General features: G+C 47.0%; 1 long non-coding RNA gene across 2 annotated transcripts in view; it reads left to right on the top strand.

The window, feature by feature from the left end:
* Positions 1–303: 303 nt before the first annotated feature.
* LOC103007671 (uncharacterized) overlaps positions 304–25,334 on the top strand; it is a 97,812-nt gene continuing 72,781 nt past the window's right edge. For both annotated transcript variants that reach the window (XR_009007652.1, XR_009007651.1), the window contains exon 1: positions 304–737. This is a non-coding gene — a long non-coding RNA (uncharacterized LOC103007671). The remainder of the gene's footprint in view (positions 738–25,334) is intronic.

Here is a 25,334-nt window from a genome sequence, read left to right as displayed (position 1 = left end):
CCCTCGGCAATCCCATTGATACAGCGCTTTCAAACTCCTGCTGGCAATTCCACAGGACCTCAGCCTGGCCCTGCTCTTTTCTGGGCTAAAACCACACCTATTCTGAGCATTTTTACTATTTTCATAGGGACGGTGGGGACAGATGATTTACACTATCTCTTCCCTCCGTCTGGAGAGGACGGGAGACCACACAGACAGGGGAGAAGAGCTCCAGCCACGAGCCCCGGTCCCACTGGCCTGAATCGGAGGGCCAGGCCAAGCCCGTCCTCGGAGCCTGGGGTAGGAGCTGGGCTGATTCTCTTTCTGCGATTTTCCAGAACACTGTGTTATTAGTGATGAACTTTGGAACACCCAGGCCTGGTGAAGGAGGCTGCTGAGGCCGGCTCTGAAACCAGCGGTTCAGAGGGCAGAGCGATCTGGCTCGTGTGCGGGCCCCACTGGCACCCTCCGGCCTTTCCATTTTAGTAGTAACTCTCTGGTGAGATGGAAACCACGTTGAGACGGCCGGAGTGCGCTGGCCTTCCGCGCACATAAACAGAGCAGTTTCAAAGGAGAGGCTCCCCTCGGCTGAAGAGGACGCTGCCGGCCGCGGTCACTGACGCGTTCTGCACGCAGGACTCTGCCTTGTGTCCTCGTGGGAGGAGACACACCCCACCAAGGAGATGCCGACACGACCCGGAAGGGCTTCCGGGCTGCGGACCCTCAGCCCCCGCGGGTGTGAATGTGGCCTGGCCGAGGTTGGTGCAGCCCCTGCTGGGAGCTGGGGGACAGTCCCTCTGGGGAGGTCAGCAGAGCTGCTGCAGAGAAAGGGGGGTTGAGGGGTGAGGATGATAGGACCGTGACGGGGGCGGCGGGGGTGGCTGCCATGGGCAGAAGCAGCTGTACGTGCAAAGCTTGGAAACAGAGTGTGACATGCAAGGCGAATGGCCTGGGGTGGCTCTGGATGAGACATGGCCTGTCGAGGAGAGGTAAGGCGACGGGTGTCAGCTTGCAAGAGCTTCTGAAGCCGCACTGAAGGTTCCAGGTCTAGTCCTCAAGGCACCAGAGGAGCCCTTGGCTTTTTAAGAAGAGAGGACGCTATGGTCCAGTCGACAGCTGGGCTCGTGCGCTCCTTGTGGACCCCCTCGGTCAGGCGCTGCGCTGGGGACGCTGAGAAAGCGTTTGGGAAAGACTGTGCTGGCGCTGGGGGCGGGGGTGGGGGTGTGGTGATGGGAAGGCGAAGGTGGGCTGGAGATTGTGGGAGATAGAAGAGAGCAGGCGTGGCGACCCGTGGATGTGGCCGTGGTGGACGGGACAGAGGTGGGGGGAAGAGGGAGGGGCAAGGATCACTTGGGAGTAACCAGTTTCAGGGACCAGAGATGGCGACTAAAGGGGATGGCGAAAGTTCTAGGCTTGGATGTGTGAAACCTCAGGTCCCAGGGAGCGCACAGGAGCCATCTCGTACAGAGTCTAATATGTGTGTCTCAGGAGAAGGGGCCAGGACCGAAGTGACGGTGGCCGAGGGGTGGCAGGGTCGGCCGGGTTGAGCGTGTAAGTGTGCAGAGCAGAGAGGCGGCCGTGATCAGGGGCCAGGGCTTGGAGAGGTTGGGCCCAGGCAAGGAAGTGACCAGCACTCCGAGGCCATCTTGCTGCGTCCTGCCAGGTGAGTGGCCTGGGCTCGAGATGGAACAAGCTCGTGGCCACGGAGGAAGCCTTGAGAGGTGGACTTCACAGGCTGTGATGATCGTGTGTAGCCAGAGCTTGCCGCCGTTGGGGGATGTAGCCGTGGGATGGAGAGCCTCGCTGGTCTGGTGGGAAGGGTGTACCCCAGAGTTACAAGACGGGTTCACATCCAGACTCTGCCACCTAGGCTGTGCAACGTTGGGTAACATCGTTGACCTTTAGGGTCCTCGTCCCTTAGTGGGGGATGCTGCCCACCTCTTGGGGTTTAGGGACAATTAATGAGCCCGCCAGGCGCGGTGCCGAAGGGCTGTAGAGCACGCAGGGCTCCTCAAACCTTGGCAATTTCAGCTCCCCCCAGGGGGGGCCGATGGCGAACAGCTGCTGTCTATAACATCAGAAGGGGTGGGACAAATGAGAAGAACAAATTCTAGGCTTCGGCTGAATCCATCCTATGCCTGCAAACACATTCCCATTGGGGCAGGGACTCTCAGGGCCATCGGGAGGGGACCGGTGCCCTACGGGCGGGAATGGACTTTGTCAGCCCAAAGGCCAGACCCCTCGATCGGCAGCGTGTCTCCGAATGCTCAAGAGGTTTTAGGAGTGATTCACTGATGGGAGGGCTGCCTGAGGGTGACCTAGGGAGACTTCCCAGGGAACGCAGGTCCCTGGAGGTTCGCTGGGGAGGAGAACACTCAGTGCGAAGCCAGTGTGCAGAGGACGTGGCAACCTGCACCGCTCGCCGGGCTGGCGTGGACTCCAGCTCACGGCAGGGAGCTCAGGGGCAGGGAACATTGCCTTCCGTCCCCGTGCCAGTGATTCGTGGCACAAGAAAGGAATTAGGAGATGCCACGGGAACACTTGCAAGAGCTGAATGGGTGGAGCACTCTGTTGACCTCCTCCTAGAGGCCCAGGTCCGGCCCCTGCAGGGGTAGCGGGGTGTCGGGACTCACAAGTTCCCAAGCGTCTCGCCAAGGCCCTGGAGGGCAGCCGAAGCGTGACCGTCCATAGAGGGGGCGGCTCAGGGCAGAAAGGCCTGGAAGCCTGGGTGATTCGGAGCATGGAGGCCGTGGCTGGTGGACCCTCCCATTTTACAGAGAAAGGGAACCGGCCGCGGTAACGAAGGCCAGCTGAGTTCAAGTCTTCTCCACTTGGCATCCGGCGGTACGAGGCTCCTAGCAACATCGTCTTTCTGGTGGGATGTGGGAACACTTAGGTCCTGATTGCTCAACATTTGTCAAGGATTTCCAGGCTCTCTTTGAAGACGGTCATGGCACGACCTTCTGTGTGGTTCGAAGTCTGCTCAGGATCTTCCTTACTGGCTGCTGTTGGAAGCTTTCTCTGCGATTCCCACAATGTTGCACTTCGCTCCTAACCCAGTGGCGGTCAGGCTGGTGAACTCCATTCTCCTTCGGCAGCATGCTCTCCTTTCTCCTCTGGCCTTTGCTTTCATGGTGAGAATGTGCCTTTCTGTTCCTCCAGTACCGTGAGTCTGCGCTGCTCATGTGCGGGGCCCAGGGACCCAGGCCCACCTGCTCGCATCATTCCTGCGCTGTGCACAGGGCTGCACGTGGCAGACGCCCTGTCTCTCCCCATCGGCTCTGGAGACCCGGCCACAAAGCAGAGCCAACTCTGTTCCCCAGGCCCCCAAGTGACTTCTGACCTTAATCCACCTCTTTGATAAGATTTATTAATTACCGGCGCTTGAGACAGCTTTGTGCTCAGAAATTCAAAGCATCTTCCAACCTTAACCCATTAATCCCATTAGCATCCCAGGGAGAGCGGAAGGCACCCGCCCAGTCCTGTGACTCCTATGCGCCCGCCCGGCCTCCGTGCATGTCGGGAGGGGCCGGGCAGACTTGAGCAGAGAGGGTTTGGCCTGAGAATCCTCGCTGAGTCAACAGCAAGCCTGGAAAAGAAGCAGAGTTTCCCGACTGAGGCCAAGGGCCGCTTTGCCAGTGCAGGCTTCCTTCCTTACAAAACGGCCATTGTCTCCCAATTCATCCCACTACCCCCCTTCCCCCCATTGTCCCACCTCCAGAGATGCACCCACCCGCAGTCGAGGCAGTTGTCAATATCTAAGTGCCAGAGGCACAAGGGCCGTTTGCATTGAGCTCCGAAGAGAGAAGTTTGATCATGGGGGTGCAGCCAGACGAGACCCTCTCCTTTCTCTGAGCTCCCCCAACACTCTCCCACACAGGAGGGTTCGAGCAGAGGCAGCCCTGGCCACCTGTGTGGGACTTGCCGCAGCTGTGCTGTCCCAGGAGCACTACCTACCAGGGCAAAGCCTCTCCCTGGGGGCGCTCGGGGGGCAGGACCCGCCGCCAGAGGCAGCTGGATAGGGAAGAAACAACATGTTCTTTCTCCTGCCCGTGCCGCCTCTGTGCTCTCAAAATTCTACATTGTTTTTAGTTTTCAGCCTAATGTTAGTCCAAGAACTTGGTGAAGCTGGAGAAGACTCTTAAACCCTTTTTTTTTTTTTTTTTGTAAACAAGTGTGCTTTTCTGGCCAGATGTTTCTTTTTTCCTGGTTCTTACGGGGTTGCGCCATTGAGCTGTCCGGCTGAAACTGAATAAATCTTTGTTTTATGGCTTCTTTGCTCCTTTACAGCTAAGGGCCTCAGGAAGGAATCAGATCTTTTAATCCTCCTGGTCTTAGCCTTGAATGACCTCGCGAACGCACCGTTGGCTGAAAAATCTTAGAGGTATTTTTCTGGCTGACCTGACAGCAGGTTACCAAAGTCCAGGACCCTGACACCGGGGAGGTTGACCGTGCTGGGGTGTAATAACGAGCCAGGGGTTAATAACCACCCCCAGCAGGGTGCCATCAAGAATCAGAAGCATTTCTTTGTCATGAACACGAACGGTGTGTCTTGCGTGATTAGGTGCACCTTGCGGTCACCAAGGCGGGAGTTGCTCTGTCTCCAGCTGGATGCCCCAGTTCAGAGCTGAGCCCTGAGTCCAAGCGTGTGCAAAAATGTGTCCTCAGGACAGCCTCTCGAGGCTCCAGGAACCGGTCTCATAAGCAGCGTGTTGGGGGTTAGGATGACACGGCAGTAGGTGAAAGCTTGAGGTATGGTGAAATGTTTTCATGGTTCCGGGAGAGCAGGCTGATTTCAGCTATTTTTACTTCTAAAAGGACCCTGGCACCAGGACAACCTTGTAAAATCTGTTGTGAGTGATACAGCTGCGGCCAACCGCAGAGCACTCCAAGTGTTGGAGAGAGCAGGGGAGAAATCTGGGTCCAGTTTTTGGACAGGTTTCCGTCTGGGAGGAGAAAATGTTATTGCCCAATCTTGAAAGTTGAGTTTTAGGCCCCGGCGGCAGATCAGACTACAGGGCTGGCCTCAGGCGAGAAGGAAGAGGAGGCGGCGCGCAGGGCCCCCCCCCCCCCCCCCCCACTGCCTGGTGGGCCGCCCCGGGAGCTCCAACCCATGGCAGTAACATCCCAAGCTCTGGACCTCTTAGAAGTTGCAGCAAATTCACCGTCTTTTTTTCCCTCTCTCTCTGGAAGTGCACTGCGTCTTTCCTGGCCTCATGTTTTGCCCTTGCCTTCCCTGTCACCCACCCCCTCCCATCACACTGTCCTCTCCTCCCACATGGAAGCAGTTGCGCAATCACGTCAATTCTACCTCTGTGACGCCCTTGCTCAAGTCCCCATCGCCCGGACTGTGTCCACAGCCTCCTGGCGGCCCATTCTGCCTCCGAGCTCTCTAAACTTCATCTGTCTCCACCTGCTGCTGATGACTTTTCCTAAACTTGGCCCTGACTGTGGCCCTCCGCACTCCTCAATGGCTCCCTATTGCCACACGAACTCTGCTTTGTATACCCTGGATTCCGGCCACGCTGGACAGAGGCTCATGCACCCCTCTCCCCGTCTTTGCTCACTCTGTTTCTCCCACCTGGAGGGAACCCCTCTGGGATCGCGGGGAATGTTCAGAGGCCTCGTCAGCTGCTGAGAAGAGGAGAGGTGGCTCAGGACAGAGAGAGAAGAAAGGGGGTGAAAAGCCTCTTTAGTTCTGAAACAAAGAGAAATGTAGGGTCTTAAGAAAAACCAAGGAAGAAGTTTTGATGTTAGCCCTCTTATGCAGCTGTTTTGGCATCCTTGCAATGCAAGCTGTTACATCTGCAGCTGTATTATTTTGCTAAGTGATGTGCAAAACAGACTCCCAGACCTCATGCCTGAGCCTCACCCTTTTCAAGCCCACCTGGAGGTGGGAAGGATGGTGGACAAAGAGATGAAGTGGGCGTGAGGCACCTTCTAGGAAACCACAGAAACGAAGTGTCTGGGGTCTTTCTCACTTCATTTCAGGGGTGCGGTGTTAGGGGGCGAAGAGCCACAGCCTCTCAGCAGCCCCCCCATTATGAACTAGGGTCCATTCCCCTGTCACTTGATTCTAGGCTGGTGACTTGCTCTGAACAGTAGCACGTGGGGGACGTGAGGCCTCCGGAGACTTGCGGCTTCTCCCTCCGGCTGCCCTGTGGAGGCGGCGTAGCCCCCTGGGGCATGAGAGACCATGCAGAGCAGAGCCCAGCCCTCCCGCTGGAGGCCTCCTGGCCAACCAGCCCCCAACGCCGAAGCGTGAGAGCGAGGCCCTGTTAGATCCACCAGCTGACCTGCCACCTGACCACGGCCCCGCAAGAGAACCCAGCGGAGATCAGCCAAGCCGGCCCGGACCACAGCAGTCCATCGATGCACACGCTCGTGAGCTTAATAAAAATGGACGTTGTTTCAAGCCACGAAACGCTGAAGTTGTTTGCTAAGCAGCAAAGCTGTTGACACAGCAGCCATGGATCATCCAAAGCCAAGTCTGTGCTCATGACATGGTTTGTGAAGAGTCCGATCCCTCCCTCGGCACTCCATGGGTCTTGCTCATTGATTTTCAATTAAGATATAGAATTGGCTGCTTCATCATGCAGCTTATTCTGGTTTCCATTTGAAAATTCATAGGCTGGACCCTTGTATTTTTTTTTTTTTTGGACGGTAAAGTACAAATAACATAAAATTTGCCATTTTAACTGTTTTAAAATGTACACTTGGCGTCACCACTCTTAGTTCCGGCACTTTTTCCTCATCCCCCACGAAACCCCACACTCATTCAGCAGCCACGCCCGTTACTCCTATTCTCTCCGCTCCCCTCCCCCCATCCCTGGGTAACTAATTATCTACTTTGCGTCTCATCGATTTGTCTGGACATTTCATATAAACGAAATCGTTCAACATGCAGTCTGTGGTAATTGATTTAACACAATGTTTTCAAGATTCATCTACGTTGTAGTCTGAACCACTCTTTATTCCTTTTTATGGCTGAAGGACCCAACCTGTTTGGCTCTGTTGCCCTTATTTGTGCGCATAGTTTTATGGCTCTGATGTGCTAAGGACTGTTCTGAGTGTCTTATATCCTTTACTCAATGGTTACCTGTTGAGCTCAGAGCTGTTCTTATCTGCATTTGGCAGGTGAGGAACTGAGCAACAAAGAGGTGAAGTGCTCAACCAAAGTCACACAGTGGCCGAAAGGCACTCAAAGATGCTAATGGAGAGAACTGCACTCTTGCCCCAGGGCTGTGCTTCTCGGCGGTTTCCGGGTAGTGGCGGAGGTTGGGTGACTGAATGCTCTCCTTCTCAGCGGTGCACTACACAGGAAACTCTCTGTTAAACTTCCAGTGGTCCGTCAAGCATGCGCAGCAACACGATTGTGTTATTCGTTTTAGGATGTTTGGGATTTTTTCTGATTATAAAAATAATACCTACTTATAAGAATTTGGACAAAGCAAACGTAAAGAAAATGAGAGCCACTGATTAAAAAAAAAAAAAGAAATGAAGACATAGGAAGTAGAATTGGAAAAGGAAAGAAATGTAGAGAATGGAAGGGAAAGTCTATCATGACATACTTGGAGAAGGATGTTGGATGGAGTAAGTGTGTGGGAGATTTGTTTATGGACATTTGAAGTAATTGACATCCAATTTTAAGTAATTGACAAGGTCATTTTGACATAGATGCAAAAACTCCCTGGCATCAAAACAGCCTGGTAAGAGTTGCGCGTGTGATGGTCTGAATCAGAGAAAGGAAGACGGTACCAGCAGGCCTGTCCTCCAACTTCTGCAGGTCTTAAAAAGAGGACAGTTGAGCCTGATGGTATGTTCAAGCTTCTGAGTGCCAGGGACTTGATGCTTTTACAAGTAATATCTCATGAAGTCTTCCCAGCCTCTCTCTGAGGCAGGTGTTTTCAACTGCAGTACATAGATGAGGGGCAGCGGTAAGACGCCCTCTGCAATGTCACAGCACCCAGTTTCCTGATGCTCCACTTGCAGCTTTGCAGTGTCCGCCTTGGATAAACCAAGAAAGCCCCTTACTGCCCCGACTGGCCTGGGCAAAAGGCTGCATAAGGATTGGTCTGTTCTTCATTGCTCACGAGAAGTTGAAAAATAGGTCAAATATCACTTCCCACTCGTGATCTCCCCAACATTAGCTCTACTGTGCTTGATGTTCAAGGACATCAGCACCTTGTCACTGTTTTATTGTCAGTGGTTTTGAAACGACATCCCCACTTCTAGCCCCATGCTTTCCTTGACGAGCCCCTCTGGTTGCTATGGATTTATTTATATTATATAGGCACACACTAAAGCACGAATAGATAAAGAAAGCAAGACGCTGTGCTTTGTAGGCAAGGGTGCATGGTAATAAGTCAGAGGAAAATCAGTGCACAGGAAGTGCTACCTGATTCTTCCTACATGCAGCTGAGTTCTTAGCACCCAAAGCAGAGAGAAGACTGTCCACTCACAGGATGGTCAAGGTGTTTCCCTAGCCTTTTTCCCTTGGCACTGAGCTTTCTCCTCTATACCACCAGCTAGAAAGGCTGGAGGGTATCCAGGGCAACCGGATCATGGTTCCAGTGACAGATCAGCTGTCCTGGTAGGCCATCTGGCTGAAGGATATATACATGGTTGTAGAGGTTGGGGGTGGGGGACAGTCCTTAACCTCCTGCTTCATATTATAGGAAATAGCCAGAGCTCTCTGCAGAGACACAGCAGTTCACAGAGCGCCAAGGAATGGAGAGGATCTTAGGGATGGAAGTGGGGAGAGACCCTTAATGAGGGGATGGCAGAAGGTATGGAAGGAAGACCCAGAGAGACCCCCTTCCCAAGGAGGGGCTCACTGCTTTGTTGAACCATCAGTGTACTCACTGAATGTAGGCCCACTGGGTTTCTTTGAAAATAGGTAATGTACATGCATGTTTTTAACCTCTCCTTCCCCCCTTTTTTTAATCAAAAAATGCTGTCATGGAACAGATAGAATTTATGACCAAACATATTGTCCTGAATTAAAGAAGCAAACAGGGACTAATTACCTCTATAAAACAAGAGCTTAAAGCAGAGACCTCTATAAAACAAAAGCTTAAAGCAGGGAAGACATGGCAAAAGAGAAGAGGGAATGAGATATGCATTTGCAGAACTCAGGGAAATGTGCAAGAGAAAAATGCAACCATTCACAGATGTAAAAGGCATGTTGGTAGCAGCACAAACAACAGACACTGCCAAAAACATAACAGGGTATGTGGAGGACAGGACTGAGAAGGAAGTACACAAGATAAAATGGAAGTAAACAAGCCATTTAAGAGGATTTGAGGATGGGAGGCAGTAAAAAGGATCCCAAATATTTGTACCCAACGAGTCTGAAGCATAAAAGAACTAAGATCATGAAAGAAAAAAAATAAAAATAAAAATTATAATTTAAGAAATGTTTCTGGAAATAAAAAGGAGACTTGAAGCTGCACATCGAAAGGAAATATTGTGTCCCAGGGAAATGAGTACAAAGATCACCACTAAGGCATTCCTGATTAAACTTATTAAATTTCAACGATAAAGAGGGAATCAAGGAAAACAATCAGGTCACCTAGGAGGGGAAACACATCAATCTGGCTTTAGTTGTCTTCCAGCCAGAACAGAGAGGAGCAACACCTATGACATACCAGAAAGTCATTTCATACCCAACCAAAGTGTCACGCAAATATAAAGGCAACAGACCCTGGTGAATATGTAAGAACTGGAGATGTGTGGTTTATTTGAGCCTTTCTTGAAGAAGCTGCTAGAGGTAGAATTTTAGCTAATCAGGGATGAAAGAAGAGAATTGGCTCTGAGTGTTTAACTTTAGGGTTAAGTCATAAGAAGGTGATGAAAATATTCTGGTGGAGAGAGAAAGTGAATAGTGTGGGAGAGAGAAGAGAGTGTCTGGAGCAGTGCCCTTGGGGGATGTGGAGAGATGGTTCTGGAACACAGATGGAATGGTATTCAGGTTGGGGCATTTCTCGAAGTCCGTCACTAGAAATAGGGATGAAGGTTGAGCGTGTGGTTGCAGGTGCCAGCACGCAGGTGGCCATGCGCGTGGAGGGTTGTGGGAGAGCTCTTTTGACTCTGGCCACTTCTCGATGAAGCGTCAGTGCAGAGAGAGGATGAAAGAAGAGGGGCTGGGATTTGAGGAGAAAGGAGGAGACACGAAACAGTCATTTGGGTCGTGGGGTCTAATATATATGGTTCGATTCATCCATTGAATTAATTATTTCCAAAATGATACCTTTCAATTCTAGAAGTTCCTTTTGGTTCATTTTAAGATCTGCACGGTCATTCCTTATACGGACCCTTATTGACTTATCTTTAGAAGTTCATCCTTTTGTTCAAAAAGCATATTCTGCATACTTATCCTATATTCCGTTTCTGCTAATTCTAGTGTCTGGAGTCCTCAGGGTCTGAATCTTTTCGTCGTTTCTACTGACTCACACACGTGGGTCCACCTCCTCTGTGCTTGGTGATCTTTGTAAACCCATACAAGCTTTTTGCTTTGGGGGAGTTCTGATGGCCCGGACGGGGAGGGTTTTCCCTCTAAGAGTTCTTGCAGCCAGGTCACCATCCTCAAGGGGCCTGGACTTGGCGGGGGGCTCCAGGCTGGCCCACTGCTGCAGAGCTCCCTGTCCTGAGACAGCGCTGCTGTTGGTGCCTTGAGGGAGGGGGCCTCCCTCAGCCCCCACTTGCTTTAGCTCCAGGTTTCTTCCTGTTCCCCCTCATTCTGGCTCTTCTTTTACTGGTGTGTGTGGGGTGGGGGGCGGGGGGGCTGGTCTTTAGAGATTTCACTACTTCCTGTGAGTCCAGCAATGCACCAGAAGGGGTTCCCTCCTTTTTTCCTTTGTGTAGGTGCAGGATCTGGTTATTTCATAGTGTTCCCCCAAGTCTCACAAAAGTGAAAGAGGAAACTTAGTTTTCACTTTATGCCCTTTGAAATTTGTACCATAGCTATTTATTACCTACCAGGGTACACAAATAAAATAAGTGATTCAAAAAGGTCGATTAGAGCTGTTGTATGCATTAGCATGCAAACAGAGCACTAAGTCATACATTTGGGCCCCTGCTCTGAGCAGGTCATGTTGGGTATTGGTACCCACAGCCCCTCCCCACCCATCACACCACACTGTTTACAGACCTGCCTTGCCCCCGATGCCTTTTCCCAGGATGGGCCTTTTCTGGTACTGCCTTGCCTAGGGCACTCACTTCTTAAAACCTTGGGTGAGCTCGCCTCCTCTGGAAGCTCTTCCTGGCCCCTCCCCTCTTCGCCTCATTGCCCCCGTAACTGTCTCTCCTCTCTTTCCTACTCTGCCTCCTCCACCACCCGTGAGCTCCTGGGGCTGGGCTGGCCTACCTCTCCTCCCTCATCTTCTTCTCCACGTAGCACAACACCCAAGAAAGGGCAGGTGCACGGCTTTCTGTTGGGATGAGTGAATTGGGGTATCCAGATGGCCTCCAGTCGCTTTTCAGTTTGCCCATCTAAGACACTTTTTGGCATTTATGAAATAACCGCCTACAAAAACAAAGCACTGAAGCCAGAGAGGCATGCATTCCGGAACTTGCCCGGCCCAGGAAGCCCGAGTTCCTGGCATCCAGGAGGGCGTTGGCAGGTGGTGTAAGCCAGATTCCCACGAGGGCTCTTTTGGCGATGGTGATCTGGGGACTGATGGGAATGTGGGGGAGAGAAAGGAATGCTCGTTTAGGAATGAATTGTGGTTACTGGGGGCAGGGTCAGGCAGTGCTGCACTCAGTCTTTCCGGAACCCACTGAGGGACCCTGTCCAAAAGGGGAGATGCTGCATGACTCAGCTTAGTTCTGGTCAAAAGCTCGAGCCCATTGACGTGGACATTTATCTCCTTTTTGGCATCTCAGGGAACAAACAAGGGTTTGGTACAGTTGCATCTGCCTCTCCTTGTAGACCTTCCTTACTGTGAGGGTTGACGCTGGCCCAGCCCTTTCTGCAGCCTCTCCTGTGGGTCCTGGGCAGGCCAAAGATGACCCTGGCCACCTGAGAGGGCCCTCCTGAGCCAGAAGGAGGAAGACATACCAGTGCTTATCTGGAGGCTTGAGTGGGTCACTTCTCTGTCCCCATTTTCTGAGCAGCAGGAGGGGTGGCATCTGGGGTAGATGCAGGTCAAGCTTCCTGGCTCCTGGACCTTCAACATCAGCTGTTTCTGCATCATCCAAAAGGAAGCCTTGTTCCTGCCCTTGTTTGAGACCTAGGCCTACCCCTGTGCTTGTCATTTATTCACCAAGCACATTTCTAGGGCCAGGCATTGTGCTGTGACCTGGGGCTATGGGATCAAATTGTCCACAGTGTCCTAGGGTTGACCCCCAGATGGTGGCACTCACACCAGGCTGATCATGAATGACAGTCAAAGTCCCAAATCCGGCCTCGGTCCATGGAAGAGGTCCAGGAGGAGCTAACTTTTGAGCTGAGTTTCCTCAAACCAATAGCAATTAGCTGGGCAGACAGGGGTGGCTGGGGCAGAGGGAGGGGAAGCGTGTACTAGTCTGAGTCCTGCAGAGCAGGCAAGGCTGGGTCTTCTAGGAGCCACCAGATGCCAAGCTGGACCCAGGAACAGCCCCTAAAACCCTGGTATCCTGCTTAAAGACTATTTCTTAATCTTCAAAATGGGCATATAGCTTCACCTAATAGTTAACAGAGGTTAGATGTACTTTTTAAATTGTGATTTTCGGCTTTATTGAAATAAAATTGTTTCAATACACTGTACATATTTAAAGTGTACAATTTGATGCGTTTTAACATATGTTCATGAAACTATAACCACAGTCAAATGATGGAACGTAATCATCACTTCCTAAAGCTTCCCTGAGCTCCCCTGTAGTCCATCCCTCCATCCTCCCCATCCTCAGAAAACCGCTATTTACTGGCCTCTTTATTCTGCTGCATCGACCTATATATACGTTTTTATGATACTGTCTATATAAACATGTCTATCTATTTGTTAATATGATACTCCCTTGATTAGTGTAGTTTTGTAACAAATCATGAAATTTATTAATTTAGTTTAAGCCCTCTGATTTTGTCCTTCTTTTTTTCAAAGTTTGTGTGTGTGGAGTTTTTCTAGGTGCTTGTATTTTTTTTTTTTTTTTTTTTTAAAGGATTTTCTTATTTATTTATTTATTTATTTATTTATTTATTTTTGGCTGTGTTGGGTCTTCAGTTCGTGCGAGGGCTTTCTCCAGTTGCGGCAAGCGGGGGCCACTCTTCATCGCGGTGCGGGGACCGCTCTTCATCGCGGTGCGCGGGCCTTTCTCTATCGCGGCCCCTCCCGTCGCGGGGCACAGGCTCCAGACGCGCAGGCTCAGCAATTGTGGCTCACGGGCCCAGCTGCCCCGCGGCATGTGGGATCTTCCCAGACCAGGGCTCGAACCCGTGTCCCCTGCATTAGCAGGCAGATTCTCAACCACTGCGCCACCAGGGAAGCCCTAGGTGCTTGTATTTTAATATAAATTTTAAAATTAGCCAATCAGTTTCTACAGTAAATCTGCTGAGATTTTGACTGAGATGATATCGAATCTGTACATTTGTTTGGGGAGAATTGAAAGCTTAACAGCACTGAATCTTCTAATCCATGAATGCAGTGTATCTCTCCATTTACAGAGGTCTTCTTTTCCTCTCTAATTATTTTGTTGTTTTTTGTGTTGTTTGCACATCTTTTGTCAAATTTAACCTCAAGCATTTTATCTGTTTTGATTATATTGTAAATGATTTTATTTTTTAAATTTCAGTTTTTTGTTCACTTGTAAATATATAGAAATACAATCGTTTCTATTGACCTGTATCTTGCAAACTTGGTAAACTCACTTATTAGTTCTGGTGGCTTTTGTTTTTTGTAGATTCCTTAGGGTTTTCTATGTTGATGGTCACATCATCAGCAAATATGACAGTTTTACTTGTACCTTTGAAGTGTGTATGCCTTTTATTTCTTCTCTCTGCCATTTTGCATTAGCTAGAATCTCCAATACAACATTGAATAAAAGTGGTGAGAACAGACATCCTTATCTTGTTCCTGAACTTAGGGGGAAACATTTAGTTTTCTACCATTAGTGATGTCAGTTGTAGCTTTCTTGTAGATGCCCTTCCTCAGATTGAGGAATTTCCTCTAATATTAATATGCTGACAGTATTTATAAGGGATGAGATATTAGATTTTGTGAAATGAGTCTCCTGCATTTATTGGTGTGATCACCTGTTTTTACTCCTTTACTCTGACAATATGGTGAATTACATTATTTGATTTTCAAATGTTAAGTCAACCTTGCATTCTTTCATAAACTCCATTTGGCCACAGTGTAGTATCTTTTTGCCTATTGTTGGATTAGATATGCTCAAATTTTGTTAAGAATATTTGTATCTGTGTTCATGAGGGGTATTATTCTATAGTTTTTATGTAATATCATTTTCTGGTTTTGGTATCAGGGTAATGCTGGCCTCATATACGTTGGAAAATGCTCCCTCCTCTTCAGTTATTTGGAAGGATTTGTGTAGAATTGATTATGTTTCTTTCTTAAATGCTGGTTGGAACTCTCCACTTAAGCCACGTGGGCCTGGGATTTTTCTCTGTGAGAAGGTTTTTAACTACAAATTCAACGTCTTTACTAAAGCTGAACTATTCACATTATCTATTTTTTCTTGAGTGAACTCTGGGAGTTTGTGTCTTCCAAGTAATTTCCCCATTTCATTAAGTTACTGAATTTATATAAAGTGGTTCATAATATTCTCTCATTATTATTTTTGGCCTGTAGGATTTGTAGTGATGTCTCTCCTCTCTCTTATTTCTGATATTGGTAATTTCTTTCCTCTCTCTCTTTTTCCAGATCCATTTGGCCAGAAGTTTTTCAATTTGATTTATCTTTTCAAATACTTAGCTTTTGGTTTCATTGTTCTTTTATATGATTTTTCTTTTCCCATTTCATAGATTTCTATTATCTTAATTATTTCTTGTCTTTTGATTAATTTGAGATCAATTTTCTCTTCTTTTTCTCATTTCTTAAGGTGGAAGCTCAAATCATTGTTTCAAGAATTTTCTTTTTTTAAAGTTAGATGCTTAGTGCTATAAATTTCACTTTAAGCACTGTTTTAGCTGCATCTTACACATTTCAACATGTCATGTTTTTATTTCCATTCATTTCAAAGTACATTGTAATATTCCTTGTGATTTCTTCTTTGACCCATGAGTTATTTAGAAGCATATTATTTAGTTTCCAAGTATTTGGGGATTTTCAGGTATCTTTCAGGTATTGATTTCTAATTTAATTTCATTGTGGCCAGACAACATAACTTGTATTATTTGAATTCTTGTAAATTTATTCAGTTTTTGGTTCCTATCTTGGTAAATGTTTGTGTGTTCTTCAAAAGAATGTGTATTCTGTAGTTTGGTAGCATATTCTATAAATCTCATATCAGGTCAAATTGACTTATAGTATTGTTAAAGACATCTATATCCTTACTGATTTTCTGTATACTTTTTCTACCAATTAGGAGGGTTTCTGAAGTCCCCAGCTATAACTGTGGACTTGTCTATTTCTCCTTTTAACTCCTACCAGTTTTTGTTCCAGGTATTTTGAAGCTCTCTTATTAGGGGCATAAACATTTAGGGTTGTTATGTCTTCGAGGTGAATGGACTCCTTTATCATCAGTAAGTGATTCTCTTAATCTTGGTTAATACTCTTTGCTCTGAAGTCTACTTTGTCTGATATTAATGTAGCCATGCCATCTTTCTTCTGATTATTTTCAGCATGGTGTATTCTATTTCTATTCTTTTAATTTATCTATATCTTTTAATAAAGTGGGTTTATTTTAGGCAGTATGTAGATTGTTCTCACTTTTTAAAATTCAATCTGACAATCTTTGCCTTTTATTTGAGGTGTTTAGAGCATTAACATTTAATAAAATATTGATATAATTGAGTTTATAGCTACTATACTGCTATTTGTTTTCTATTTGTCTCATATGTTATTTGCTGTCTTTCTCCTGACTTCCTCTAGATTAACTGAGTGATTTTTATTATCTCAGTTTATGTCCTTTGTTAGCTTACTCACTATACCTCTTTTTTTTTTTTTTTAAATAGAATTTGCTTTAGGGCTTATAGTATACATCTTAAAGTTCTCACAGTATATCTTCAAGTAATATCAGAGCACTTCACATATAGCATAATAATCTTACAAGGCTGTACTTCCATTTCTCCCTTCCCAGCCTCCATGCTGTCACATCTTTTATTTCTACCTGAGTTTTATACCTCACAATATATTATTATTATGTTTGCTTGAATTAATCCATTATCTTTTTTTTTTTTTTTTTTTTTAATTAATTAATTTATTTATTTTTGTCTGTATTGGGTCTTCGGTTCGTGCGAGGGCTCTCTCCAGCTGCGGCGAGCGGGGGCCACTCTTCATCGCGATGCGCGGGCCTCTCACTATCGCGGCCTCTCTTGTTGCGGAGCACAGGCTCCAGACGCGCAGGCTCAGCAATTGTGGCTCACGGGCCCAGCTGCTCCGCGGCATGTGGGATCTTCCCAGACCAGGGCTCGAACCCGTGTCCCCTGCATTAGCAGGCAGATTCTCAACCACTGCGCCACCAGGGAAGCCCCAATCAATTATCTTTTAAAAAGATTTTTAAAAATAAGAGAATATTTCTTTTATGTTTACCCAATATTCACCATTTCTGATGCTCATCATTCCTTTATGTATAATCAAAAATATTTTTAATCATTTGCTTTCTGCTCAAAGGACTTCCTTTATCATTGCTTGAGTGAAGTTCTGCTGGTGATAAATTTCTTCAGCTTTCGTACACCTGAAAAAGTCCTTTTTTTCACATTTCCCCCCTCTGGATAAATAATTCTAGATTCCCAGTTCCTAAACTTTCAGATGTTGCTGTATTGTCTTCTGGCATGCATTATTTCTGATGAGACATTGGCTGTCACTCTTATGTTTGTTTGTTCCTCTGCACATAATGCACACCTCCCTCCTTCACTCCAGCTGCTTTTAAAGTTTTCTCTTTATCACTGGTTTTGGGCAATTTTATGATAAAGTGCCTTGGTGTACCTTTCTTCATATTTCTTGTGATTGGGGTTCATTGAGCTTCTTGTATTCATGCATTTATTGTTTTCACCAAATTTGGAAAAATTTCAACCATTGTATCTTCAAATATTTTTCTCCCCACCTGCCTCTCCTTTAGGGACTTCAATCACATCTACATTAGGCTGTTTGAATTTATTCCACTAAAGCTCTGTTCATTTTTTTCCCCAGCATTTTACTCCTGCTGTTTTATTTTGGGTGGCATCTATTTCCATTTAGTCTCCAAGGGCACTAAATTTTTGTTCTGTACTGTGTAATCTGCTGTCAATCCTAGACATCTCTTCTTTTTTTTTTTTTTTTTAAATACAACCCTGTACCCATTATTTATTATTTATTTTTGGCTGTGTTGGGTCTTCGGTTCGTGCTAGGGCTTTCTCTAGTTGTGGCAAGCGGGGGCCACTCTTCATCGCGGTGCGGGGACCGCTCTTCATCGCGGTGCACGGGCCTCTCACTATCGCGGCCCCTCCCGTTGCGGGGCACAGGCTCCAGACGCGCAGGCTCAGTAGTTGTGGCTCACGGGCCCAGCTGCTCCGTGGCATGTGGGATCTTCCCAGACCAGGGCTCGAACCCATGTCTCCTGCATTAGCAGGCAGATTCTCAACCACTGCGCCACCAGGGAAGCCCCCTCTTCTTAATTTTAAAATTTTTTATCAGAATATAATTGATTTACGAAGTTGTGCTAGTTTCAGGTATACAGCAAAGTGACTCAGTTATACATATACATATATTCATTCTTTTTCAGATTGTTTTCCCATATAGGTTATCACAGAATATTGAGTCGGTTCCCTGTGCTACAGAGTAGGTCCTTGTTGGTTATCTATCTTATATGTAGTAGTGTGTGTATGTTGATCCCAAGCTCCTGATTTATCCCTCCCCTCAGTGTTTCCCCTTTGGTAACCATAAGTTTGTTTTCAATATCTGTAAGTCTGTTTCTGTTTTGTAAATAAGTTCATTTGTATCATTTTTTAGTTAGATTCCATCTATGAGTGATATCATATGATATTTGTCTTTCTCTGTCTAACTTACTTCACTTAGTATGATAATCTCTAGGTCCATCCATGTTGCTGACAATGGCATTATTTCATTCTTTTTTATGGCTGAGTTATATCCATTGTATATATGTACCACATCTTCTTTACTCCTCTGTCGATGGACATTTAGGTTTCTTCCATGTCTTGGCTATTGTAAATAGTGCTGCAATGAATATTGGGGTACATGTACCTTTTTCAATTATGGTTTTCTCTGGATATATGCCCAGGAGTGGGATTGCTGGATCATATGGTAGTTTTATTTTTAGTTTTTTAAGGAGCCTCCATACTGTTCTCCATAGTGGTTTTACCCATTTACCTTCCCACCAACAGTGTAGGGGTTCCCTTTTCTCCACACCCTTTCCGATATTCATTGCTTGTAGACTTTTTGATGATAGCCATTCTGACCAGTGTGAGGTGATACCTCATTGTAGTTTTGATTTGCACTTCTCTGATAATTAGTGATGTTGAGCATCTTTTCATGTGCTTTTTGGCCATCATGTATAGACATATTTTTTAAAAATCTCTAACAATTCAATTTGTGTCTTTAAAAATCTTTACATATCTTTTCAAAATTCTTACATTTTCCTCTATGCTCCTAGCATACAAAATCTACTTATAATAACTGTTTAGCCCCTTTTCTACTAACTCCATCATCTGTATCATTTCTGGCCCTGTTTCTGTTGACTTTTTCCCCTTGATATGAGTCATGTTTTCCTGTTACTTTGTATTCTTAATATTTTTGATTGGTTGTCGGAATTGTAAATTTTATTTTGTTTTGGGTGCTGGATATTTTATATTCCCTTATATATTCTTTTTTTTTTTTTTTTTTTTTTAAAGGATTTTCTTATTTATTTATTTATTTATTTTTGGCTGTGTTGGGTCTTCGGTTCGTGCGAGGGCTTTCTCCAGTTGCGGCAAGCGGGGGCCACTCTTCATCGCGGTGCGGGGACCGCCCTTCATCGCGGTGCGCGGGCCTTTCTCTATCGCGGCCCCTCCCGTCGCGGGGCACAGGCTCCAGACGCGCAGGCTCAGCAATTGTGGCTCACGGGCCCAGCTGCTCCGTGGCATGTGGGATCTTCCCAGACCAGGGCTCGAACCCGTGTCCCCTGCATTAGCAGGCAGATTCTCAACCACTGCGCCACCAGGGAAGCCCCCCTTATATATTCTTGAGCTTTGTTTTTGGGAGCCATTATGTTACTTGGAAGCAGCTCGGTCCTTTTGAGGCTAACTTTTCAGCTTTGTTAGGCAAAATCAGAATGGCCATTAGCAGAGGGCTAATTTTGCCCCACTCTTAAGACAATATCCTTCTGAGTACTCTTCCTGACGCCCTGTGTATTACAAGGTTTCTCTGCTTTGGTGAGAACACTAACTATTCATGGCCCTCTGTGAACTTCAAGATGGTTCTCTGTGTTCCTTGCTGGTGGGCCTTTCCTGGTCTCATACGCACGTGCTGACAGGTACTCAGCTGAAGTCTCCAGGGAAGCCCTCTGCAGGACTACAGAGCTCTCTCTCCAAGCAACCTGCTCCTCTTCTGCAGCCCCTCCTCTCCGGAATGCTGCCCTGCGGTTCCAGCCTCCACAGCTTCCAGGATTTTCAACTCAGTGTCCTCACTTGAGGGAGAACCCCAGGCTCTGATTGGGTTGCCTCTCCCTGCAGTGTGACCTGGGAACATTTTCCGGGTAGCCAGTGAAGGCAACCATCAGGCTCGCTTTATTTGTTCCTGTTTCCCAAGGATCACTGCCCTGCGCTGCCTGCAGTCTTATATCTGAAGATGATTGCTTTTTTCTTTTTTAAGTTGTTTTATCTGGTTGTTAATGTGGAAGGGTAAATCTAGTCCCCGTGACTACATCATGGTCAGAAGCAGAAATTCTACATATGCTATTTTTTTTTATTGTGGTAAAATATACATAACATAAAGTTTACCATTTTAATAATTTTAAGAGAATAGTTCAGTGACATGAAGTACATTTGCACTGTTATGCAACTGTCATCACCATCCGTCTCCAGAACCATTTTCATCTTCCCAAACTGAAACTCTGCCCCCATTAAATACTAACTCCCCATTCCCTCCTCCCCCAGCTCCTGGCACCCACCCTTCTACTTTCCGTCTCTATGAATTTGACTGCTCCAGATACCTCATATAAGTGGAATCGTAAAATGTTTGTCCGTTTGTATCTGGCTTATTTCACTAACGTAATGTCTTCAAGGTTTATCCATATTTTAGCATGTGTCAAAATTTCCTTCCTTTTTAAGTTTAAGCTGAATAATATTCCACTGTACGAATATACCACAGCTTGTTTATCCATTCATCAGTTGATGGACATTTGGATGGTTCCCATCTTTTGGCTATTGTGAATAATGCTGCTATAAATATGGTGAGCAAATATCTTTTCAAGTCCTGCTTTCAATTCTTTCAGGTGCACACCCAGAAGTGGAATTGCTGGATTATATGGTATTTCTATGTTTAATTTTTTGAGGCACCACAAGATTCTTCTACAGCAGCTGCACCATTTTTCATGTCCACCAGCAATGCACAAAGATTCCGATTTCTCCACGTCCTCACCAACCCTTGCTATTTTATGTGTTTGGATAGTAGCTATCATAATGGGTGTGAGGTGCATCACATATGCAATCTTTAAACTTTTCTGCAGTTGTGAAAGAACAGCCTCTCAGTCAAGCAGGGCAATGGTGGTCCGGGTGCTCTCCAGGAGCTGAGTCCAGCACCCCACAACATTGCACATAGCTCACTGCACTGCAAACTCTCCATGGCCATCTCCACATCTGGCACCCATCACAGTGCCTGACAAGCCCTGACTGTTGCTTGGTTGGGAGACGTGGCTGGGTGACCAGCAGGCAGCTTCGGGGATTACGTGAGTCAGTGTGTGGCTGTAGCAAAGGTCACGGCTGGGGAAGGGGTGGCAGATGGGGCTGGAACGTCCCCTGGGGCCACACTTTCCTGGGCCTTCAGCCTGAAACTCAGGAATTGGACCTTCCTCCCAGAAGCTACGGGAAGATTTTAAGTAGGGGGCAATCTGTGGTTCAGAAATCATGCTGACATTTGAGAAGAAGGGACTAGGAGACCAGAGGGGACACAGGAGCGGAGGATCGGACTAGGGTTAGGGTTAGGGTTAGGCTTAGGGGTCATGCAGGCACTGAGCTGGATGGTGAGAGTCTGTTAACGGCGTCCCTCGCCCGCACTGGCCGGGCCCCGGCCCAGGGGGACATGCATTCTCATGTACAACAGGTGTGGGGGATTCGGTGCATGTTGGGAAACTCACAGATTATATGAAAATAGACTAACATGTGAAAGGGGAGAGGAGCCAGTCTCAATCTGGGTGGAAATCTTCGGTTTCTAGAATCTGCGAAGGTGATAAAAGGAATTTCTGAAGAAGCAGAAGTTGCTCATCTTCGTAGCTCAGCAAACAAGAAGGATGAGATCAAGTTCCCTCCTGCTAAAAATGTGTTCATTGAGTTTCGGGTTTCCCTCTGTCCTTTTCCCCTTGCCTTCCTGTTATGGAAATGACAACTTGACCCTGCAGCAAATAGGAAGTCGAGCAAACAGAGGACTTGTATTTGTTTTTCACTATGGTGCTAATGGCTTCTTCTGTTCTCAGATTTGGGTCTGCTTCTGGGTAATTGGCAAAGAGGGATGTGCTATTTGTCATTAAAAACATTTGAAGTGAATGTGAATTCTAAGTGTGTACTTATTACCGAAATAAAATAAACCTTCACGTTTTACGAACTGATAATTTTGGATACATCGAGCAATGCATAATGCACGCAGTTTTAGGTTTGCGGACTTTATGATTGCATCAGTGGGAAAGTTTGCTGCCCCTACTCCATTGGTCTCCAAGTTTCAGGACATTTTACATCATTAGAAAGGAGCTCTGTGACAATCTGTAACTTCCACTACACCCAGGACTGACTTCTCTCAACTCTGACCGGCTTCCCGGCCCTGGGGGCTGAATCGGCCACACGTCCACAGCCCTGTCCTCTCTTTCTATTTGTTCTCTTTCCCTTCGACCCCCTACCTCCTACCCTTCCCTCCTCCTTTCCCCTTTTTCTCTTTCTCATTTATTTATTTGGCTTCGCTGGGTCTTAGTTGTGGCGTGCGGGCTTCTTAGTTACGGCACGTGGGATCTGGTTCCCCAACCAGGGATCGAACCCACGCCCCCTGCATTGGGAGCGTGGAGTCTTTACCCACTGGACCACCAGGGAAGCCCCCTCGCTCTCTTTTAAGAGTCCATTTACCTCTTGCTTAACTTACTCTAGATTTATTTTTTACCACTTGTGAAGATTGGTGGTCATGTTCTAGCAGCAATGACAGATCTCCACGCAGTTTCTTGCTTGGAGGACTTCTCTGCTTTTGAAAAAGGGCCTCTGGTTATTTGGGAAAAAAAGCAACTGGGGGAGCTGTGAAGAGAGGCTAATTCCTTCCCATTTCTAATGATATTTTTATGAAGTTCCCAGGGAGAGATGCTGAATTCTGTTTGGGAAAATAAAAAACAAAAATAAAAACTAAGCTTCCAACAACGCCATTAATGCTGATGGAGCCTTTATTCATAATTGAATGAACGATCCTAATTTTATAAAATACAGCCATTAGATTTGGAATCTCCTGTGTATTTTGAAGCATGGCTATGATATAACAAACTTAATTGATTCCTCCCAAACAAGCACAGACTACAAAGTTCCTTGGAAAAAATGTACTGTGAACAGAATTTGAATATCAGAAAATACAACTGAATTCACTATTCTCTGGCAGAAGAGGGAACATCCCTTTAGGGAGGAGACCTTTGTGGATTTCCAAGGCCGACGTCAAGAGGGAGCACGCCACTCATTCCCACGTAGAAAACACGGGCTGAGCCTTGACATCTCCCTTCCTGCCCTTTTCCTCTTAGGTAGTGGGTGTGGGCAAACGAGAGGGATAGTAGTGTGGCATGGGAGTTGGAAGGGCAAGGTTCCAGAAATGGAAACTTCAGGCCACGGAAGGGAGAGGAGGGAAAACCTCATGATGTCATGTTAAATGTTTTCATGAGGGGGCTGTTAAATCCATCACTCCCCCCACTGCCACCCACTCCCCCCCATTTGTGTGGTTGTTTCTTTGTACTTAACTGATGAACTATTTATTTTACCAATTTACTGAGTTTTCGTGGGTGCTGTGTTGGCACTGGGCAGACAGTGGTGATCAGGGGAAAGTGAACCTGCCTCTCAGTGGGGCTCACCTCTCAGTGGGGGAAACACCCAACGCACTACCAGGTCACAATGAATGGTTTCATCTCAGTTGTTGTGGGTCACCTGCAGGAGAGGGCGAGAAGGCTGCAAGGAGCAGAGCTGACCCCAGATTGAAGGCTGGGGGAGGATGCCTTCCATGAGGAATTTGGGTTTGAACAGGATGTGTGCACGTGTCCGAGGTGGGGAGGGGTGTTCCCAGCAGATGGCGTGGCCCCTGGGGATCCCGATGCACGAAGGGGCAGGTTGTGGAGAAGGCGGCGGCCAGGACCAGGGGGGAGGAGGGCTGTGCACGGAGCCAGACTGTGGGGGCGGAGGAGGGGTGGGTGCTCCTGGACCCTCAACAAACCTTGCCTCATGGCAACAATGTTTTGGCACCTTCCTCTGGCCGCTGCCCCATCACAACTCCTCAAATGTTATTCCTGGACCAGTTGGATAATTTCATCTGCAAGGTCTTGAAACACCTGGGAATGGACTCTGGTGGCCGAGGAGCAGGAGACCCTCCTCCCACGAGCTGCGGCCCCGGGCAGCACCCCCTCCACTCTGGTCACGACTTGCTCTGTTCTCTGCAGACAGAGGTCCTTCTCCTTCTCCTTGAAGAGGCGATGGCAGCCGCCGAGGAGTCGAGTGTCTTCTTTGTCCCTGGCATCTGTTCCCAACACACCATCTGCCCTAGACAGCAAGCCCACGTCTTTCTTCTTGTTCTCCCTTCTCCACTTCTTGCTTGGACTACGGCAGTGGAGAAAGTCATCCTAGCTCAGGCGCAGCGATCCTGAGAGGGTCGTGCAGGGAAAAGGGGGCTTTGGCAATTATCCTCTGCTCCGGGTTCTCACATCTCCTCTTCTGGGCATCACTTGCCAGGATGCCCATCTTTGCTTTCCAGACGCAGGGCTCTTCAGATGGCTGGAGTGACGCAGGGAAGTGGGTCCTTTCCAGCAAATGGAGGAGAGGGGCTCAGTGTCCCTCCCTCTTCCCAGGTGAACACAGCCCCAGCAGGCTGAAGATGCAGGTGACATTTTAGACCCTAGGAATCACCCTACATTATCTAATATTAAAAAAAAAGTCCTACAAGCAAATTGGACAGAGGACTGATGCGGGGAGAGATGCTGAAAAAAAAACCCTGTTTTCTTCTCAAAGCGTTATCAGTGACATGCCATATGGTTTTTGCCAAACCATTTGGCTGCTCTAAGATTTTCTATCCTCAACTGTAAAACTGAGCTAATAGAATTCGCCACCCCAGCAGGATATCACAAGCGCTAATCAGAATGTCTATAAATGCCTTTGAACTCCTTGCGAAAAACACGCAAGCAAAATACCAAGTGAGATTTATATAAATGTCATCCTAACCCCAGATGTCCATTTCGAAAGTGGGAATTTAGGGCTTACATGGACGCATTTATTATAGTTCTCACAGAAATTACCCACGACTGGATGCCCTGAGCTTTATTTATTTATTTTTCAACAAGACTGTGAAATATGCCGGGTCAAGGCTCAGAAAATTTTCGAATATAAGCTCCATTACGAAAACCAATTTGCATTTAGGAGGGTTGTCCATGAACACCTGGGTCCATTCTATATGCCACGGTCAAGACCCCCTAGCCTTTTATCCTCTGATCTTGGGGGTGTGCTATCATGTATCATCTTAATGCTCGTGCATTAATTTCTCTTTCTTTCTCTTCCGGGAGAATTAAGAAAAACATCTCTACCTATCGACAGATCTGCAATGGTTTATCCCTTAGGAAGCCCCGTGACTGTTTATTTGACTCTCTGATACAGCATAATTACCCTTAAGTCTATGTGTTTACTTCGGAGATCTCCAAAAAAGAGTAGAAAAGATCTAGCAACCCCAAATTAGTTTAGGAACCAGCATGTCCCTTGCTTTAAGGAACACAGTAAACATTTCAAAAGAGCATGCCAGCTCATTATCCAACTCTCTGTCTTCAGAGACTTCAGGGAAAACAGCAGTAGTTAAGCA

The sequence above is a fragment of the Balaenoptera acutorostrata genome, chromosome 3, assembly GCF_949987535.1.
Source record: "Balaenoptera acutorostrata chromosome 3, mBalAcu1.1, whole genome shotgun sequence".
NCBI lineage: Eukaryota > Metazoa > Chordata > Mammalia > Artiodactyla > Balaenopteridae > Balaenoptera > Balaenoptera acutorostrata.
Note: the sequence above shows the minus strand (reverse complement) of the source record. Positions and strands in the feature narration are given on the sequence as shown.